Genomic DNA, 6,805 nt, shown 5'->3' on the forward strand with positions numbered 1-6,805 from the left:
GGAGATCCTTCAATTTGCATCAAAATAGATGAACCTAAAGGACATTATTCTAAGTGAAATGAGTTAGATAATAAAGATGAATACTGTATAATGTCACTTATACGTGGAATATAAGTAAGCCAAGTTCATAAAAACAGTGAGAATAGCGGTTGTCAGGAGGAGGGGTTTTGGAATATATAGCAGATGTTGATCAAATGGATCAAACTTCCAATTTTAATAGGAATAAGTTCTGGGCATTTAATGTACAGCAGGGTGACTAGAGGTACCAATATTGTGTTATACAGTTGAAAGGTGCTGAGACTGTAAATATTAAATATATTAACACAGACTCACATGCACATGAGGTACTTTTGTGAGGTGATGTATGTATGAATTAACATCATTGTGGTAATCATTTTGCAGTATATAATGTATGAAATCATCACATTGTGCACCTAAAACTCAATGTTGTACATCAATTATGTCTCAATAAAACTAGAAAAATATACTAAGTATATTAATACATTTATGTACATCAACACGAAAGTTTTGTACAATTCTTATATCTGCTTTAATATATGTTCACAACAGTCATTTATAATTGGTAACTTATAAAATAACAATGAGAAATTCACCCTTAAAATTACACATGGGAAAATTTAAAGGATTCAAATTATAAGTAGTCCCTTAAGGCTTTTATGTCTGTATTATCAATAACAGCCATGTTTAGGAGAAAATAGAAATAATGACAAAATAAAAATATTTGAGGATATTATCCTTGCTGATGCCAATATTCTCAAACTGTTTAAGTGAGGTGATAAACAAGGTAGGGTGGTAATCATGTTATTCTAAGTTTTAGATATCTAGCACACAATACAGTACTTTTCAATTATATCTTTATTGTTTTGATGCATTATTTAACATTTTACTTCACACAGTTGCATACCTTAGAAAAGGAAAAGTTTTCTACTTTTCCACAAAGTCTTGGAAATCCTGATCTAAATAACATGTGTCATCTGTATTGAAGAGGTTTTTAGCATAAAGGTTATACAATTACATGTGAAAAGTAATAAGTGCTATAAAAGGTGTACAGACTCCTGGATAAATAAGTTATGTCACACAACGTGGTAGACAAAAAGAAAGTAAGACAACTTAATTTTTTAAACACAACAGTTCAGATGAAGGATATTTGTTTAATGACAAGGGAACCAATTAAATACAGTAGAGTTCATACTGTAAGGTGATATTACCATAAGTTCATACCTGAAATTTTACTTTAGAGAGTGTTAACAGAAACTCCTCGGAAATGTAACAATTTCCTAATCTCTGTGGTGAAAAAATGCTATCATTAGATTGCTGTGAGTATTACCGAAAGAAGGGATAACTTTATAAATCCTTATTCATCTCCAGAGAAAATATCTCTGGGGTACACACCTGAGGTTGACAATCTGCTTAGTATCCCTTTCTCCTGAGAAATTGAATTGATTGTACCTTGGAGAACACCTAAGAGCACATTCATGTTCTTCATGCTTCCTTGTTTACCTCTTTCAACTCCATATCCTTTGGTTAAATCATTATGACCAATCACGAATTCATCATGCACATGCTTTATCATTGCTGTTGGAGAAGAAACTGGTGGATCATTTAAGCCCACTTTTTTCATGAGAAGAAACAGAAATGACAGCAGTGAAAAAAAACACAAATAAAAACATTAATTTACATGAGGGGGACAAGATGGCGGCGTGAATAGAGCAGAGGAAATCTCCTCCCAAAACCACATATATCTGTGAAAATATAACAAAGACAACTCTTCCTAGAATAAAGATCAGAGGACACAGGCCAACATCCAGACCACATCCAAACATGCAAGAACCCAGTGCCTCGTAAAGGGGGTAAGATACAAGCCCGGCCAGGAGGGACACGAGTGCCCCTCCCCCCAGGACCCAGCGGGAGAAGAGTAGGCAGAGCGGGAGGGAGACGGAGCCAAGGACTGCTGAACACCCAGGCCCAGCCATCTGGACCAGAGAGCAGACACAGTGCGTGTGCGAAGCCCTGGATTCTAGGTAAGCAGGGCAACAAGAATGGTGAGAGGGTATCGGGGGCATGGCGCCAGTGGACATAGGAAAAGCGAGGGGCCATTTTTTTTTTTCTGTTTTGTTTTGGTGAGCGCTTTCTGAAAGTCTTAAAGGGATAGGGACCCCAATACTAGGGAAACAGGGCAGCAAGACTGGTGAGCAGATGCCTGAGGATGGCGCCGGAGAATAAAGAAAAATGAGCAGACATTTTAAATTAATTAATCAATTTTGTTTTTAAAATTAAAAAAAAAATTTTTTTCTTTTCTTTTATGGTCGTTGTTTTGTTTTGGCGGGTGCTTTTTGGAAGACTTAAAGGGGCAGGGCGGGACACTTAATCCAGAGGTAGGGAATCCGGGGATCTCTGGGTACCCTAATCCCCTGGGCTGCAGGGAACAGAGAGGACCCTTACAGAGATAAATAGCCTCCCGGCCAATCCCCCTATAATGCAACTCCACCACCTTGGAGAAGAAACCTGAGCCAGGCCACGCCCACAGCAACAGCGGAGATAAACTCCATAGCAGCCGGGCGGGAAGCAGAAGACCTGTCTGTATGCATCTACATCTACCCACACAAGCCACTAGAGGTCGGGGTTCTCCCAGGAGAGGAGGGCCACAAACAAACAAGAAGGGAAGTTCTTCCAACCATCACTCGTCCCAGTTCTGCAAACTATTCCTATCACCATGAAAAGGCAAAACTACAGGCAGACAAAGATCTCAGAGACAACACCAGAGAAGGAGACAGACCTAACCAGTCTTCCTGACAAAGAATTCAAAAGAAGAATCATAAACATGCTGACAGAAATGCAGAGAAATATGCAAGAGATATGGGATGAAGTCCGGAGGGAGATCACAGATGCCAGAAAGGAGATTACAGATATGAAACAAACTCTGGAAGGGTTTATAAGAAGAATGGATAGGATGCAAGAGGCCATTGATGGAATTGAAACCAGAGAACAGGAACGCATAAAAGCTGACATAGAGAGAGATGAAAGGATCTACAGGAATGAAACAATGTTAAGAGAACTGTGTGACCAATCCAAAAGGAACAATATCTGTAGTATAGGGTTACCAGAACAAGAAGAGAGAGGAAAAGGGATGAAAAGTATCTTGGAAGAAATAATTGCTGAAAACTTCCCCACACTGGGGGAGGAAATAATCGAACAGACCACAGAAATACACAGAGCACCTAACAGAAAGGATCCAAGGACGACAACACCAAGACACATAATAATTAAATTGGCAAAGATCAAGGACCAGGAAAGAGTTTTAAAGGCAGCTAGAGAGAAAAAGGTCACCAATAAAGGAAAACACATCAGGCTAACATCAGACTTCTTGACAGAAACCCTACAAGCCAGAAGAGAATGGCATGATATAGTTAATGCAAAGAAACAGAAGGGCCTTGAACCAACGATACTGTATCCAGTACGACTATCATTTAAATATGATGATGGGATTAAACAATTCCCAGACAAGCAAAAGCTGAGGGAATTTGCTTCCCACAAAACACCTCTACAGGACATCTTTCAGGGACTGCTCTAGATGGAAGCACTCCTAGAAAAAGCACAGAACAAAGGACCCAAAATATGAAGAATGGAGGAGGAGGAAAAAGAAGGGAGAGAAGAAAAGAATCTCCAGTGTATATAACAGCTCAATAAGCGAGCTAAGTTAGGCAGTAAGATACTAAAGAGGCTAACCATGAACCATTGGTAACAACGAATTTAAAGCCTGCAATGGCAATAAGTACATATCTTTAAATAGTCACCCTAATGTAAATGGACTGAATGCACCAATCAAAAGACACAGAGTAATAGAATAGATAAAAAAGCAAGACACATCTATAACTTGCTTACAAGAAACTCACCTCAAACCCAAACACATGTACAGACTAAAAGTAAAGGGATGGAAAAACATATTTCAGGCAAAAAACAGCGAGAAGAAAATTGGGTTGTAGTATTAATATCAGACAAAATAGACTTCAAAACAAAGAAAGTAACAAGAGCTAAAGAAGGACACTACATAATGATAAAGGGCTCAGTCCAACAAAAGGATATAATCATTCTAAATATATATGCACCCGTCACAGGAGAATCAGCATATGTGAAACAAGTACTAACAGAACTAAAGGGGGAAATAGACTGCAATGCATTAATTCTAGGAGACTTCAACACACCACTCACTCCAAAGGATAAATCCACCGGGCAGAAACTAAGTAAGTACACGGAAGCACTCAAAAACACAGTAGAGCAGATGCACCAAATAGACATCTACAGAACTCAAAATCCAAAAGAAACAGGATACACATTCTTCTCAAGTGCACATAGAACATTCTCCAGTATAGACCACATATTAGGCCACAAAAAGAGCCTCAGTAAATTCCAAAAGACTTAAATTCTACCAAACAACTTTTCAGACGACAAAGGCATAAAACTAGAAATAAACTGTACAAAGAAAGCAAAAAGGCTCACAAACACATGGAGGCTTAACAACACGCTCCTAAATAATCAATGGATCAATGACCAAATCAAAATGGAGATCCACCAATATATGGAAACAAATGACAACAACAACACTAAGCCCCAACTTTTGTGGACACAGCAAAAGCAGTCTTAAGAGGAAAGTATATAGCAATCCAAGCATATTTAAAAAAGGAAGAACAGTCTCAAATGAATAGTCTAATGTCACAATGATCGAAATTGGAAAAAGAACTACAAATGAGGCCTAAGTTCAGCAGAAGGACGGACATAATAAAGATCAGAGAAGAAATAAATAAAATTGAGAAGAATAAAACAATAGCAAAAATCAATGAAACCAAGAGCTGGTTCTTTGATAAAATGAACAAAATAGATAAGCCTCTAGCCAGACTTATTAAGAGGAAAAGAGAGTCAACACAAATCAACAGTATGAGAAACGAGAAAGGAAAAATCACGACGGACCCCACAGAAATAAAAAGAATTATTAGAAAATAGTATGAAAACCTATATGCTAACAAGCTGGGAAAAATAGGAGAAATGGACAACTTCCTAGAAAAATACAATCTTCCAAAACTGACCCAGAAAGAAACAGAAAATATAAACAGAAGAATTACCAGCAATGAAATTGAAGCGGTAATCAAAAAACTAACCAAGAACAAAACTCCCGGGCCCGATGGATTTACCTAGGAATTTTCACAGTCATATAAGGATGACATAATACCCATTCTCCTTAAAGTTTTCCAAAAAATAGAGGAGGAGGGGATTCTCCCAAACTCACTCTATGAAGCTTACATCAACCTAATACCAAAACCAGGAAAAGACCCCACCAAAAAAGAAAATTACAGACCAATATCCCTGATTAACGTAGATGCAAAAATACTCAACAAAATATTAGCAAACCGAATTCAAAAATACATCAAAAGGATCATACACCATCACCAAGTGGGATTCATCCCAGGAATGCAAGGATGATACAACATTTGAAAGTCCATTAACATCATCCACCACATCAACAAAAAGAAAGACAAAAACCACATGATCATCTCCATAGATGATGAAAAAGCATTTAACAAAGTTCAACATCCACTCATGATAAAAACACTCAGCAAAATCGGAATAGAGGGAAAGTACCTCAACATAATAAATGCCATCTATGAAAAACCCACAGACACCATTATATTGAACAGCGAGAAGCTGAAAGCATTTCCTGTGAGATCAGGAACTAGACAGGGATGCACACTCTCCCCACTGTTATTTAACAAAGTACCGGAGTTTCCAGCCACAGCAATCAGACAAAAGAAAAAAATACATGGAATCCAGATTGGTAAAGAAGAAGTTAAACTGACACTGTTTGCAGATGACATGATATTGTACATAAAAAACCATAAAGACTCCTCCCCAAAACTATTAGAACTGATATCGGAATACAGCAAACTTGCAGGATACAAAATCAACACACAGAAATCTGTGGCTTTCCTATACACTAACAATGAACCAAAAGAAAGAGAAATCAGGAAAACAACTCCATTCACAATTGCATGAAAAAAAATAAAATACCTAGGAATAAACCTAAACAAAGAAGTGAAAGTCTTATACTCTGAAAACCACAAGTCACTCTTAAGAGAAATTAAAGGGGACACTAACAGGTGGAAACTCATTCCATGCTCATGGCGAGGAAGAATTAATATCATCAAAATGGACATTCCTGCCCAAAGCAATATACAGATTTGATTCAATCCCTATGAAACTACCAGCAACATTCTTCAATGAACTGGAACAAATAATTCAAAAATTCATATGGAAACTGCAAAGACTCCGAACAGCCAAAGCAATCCTGAGAAAGAAGAATAAAGTAGGGAGGATCTCACTCCCCAACTTCAAGCTCTTCTATAAAGCCATAGTAATCAAGACAATTTGGTACTGTCACAAGAACAGAGCCACAAACCAATGGAACAGACTAGAGAATCCAGACATTAACCCAGACATATATGGTCAATTAATATTTGATAAAGGAGCCATGGACATACAATGGCGAAATGACAGTCTCTTCAACAGGTGGTGCTGGCAAAACTGGACAGCTACATGTAGGAGAATGAAACTGTACCATTGTCTAACCCCATATACAAAAGTAAACTCAAAATGGATCAAAGACCTGAATGTAAGTCATGAAACCATTAAACTCTTGGAAGAAAACATAGGCAAAAACCTCTTAGACATAAACATGAGTGATCTCTTCTTGAACATATCTCCCCGGGCAAGGAAAACAGCAGCAAAAATGAAC

The sequence above is a fragment of the Manis pentadactyla genome, chromosome 13 (genome assembly GCF_030020395.1).
Source record: "Manis pentadactyla isolate mManPen7 chromosome 13, mManPen7.hap1, whole genome shotgun sequence".
NCBI lineage: Eukaryota > Metazoa > Chordata > Mammalia > Pholidota > Manidae > Manis > Manis pentadactyla.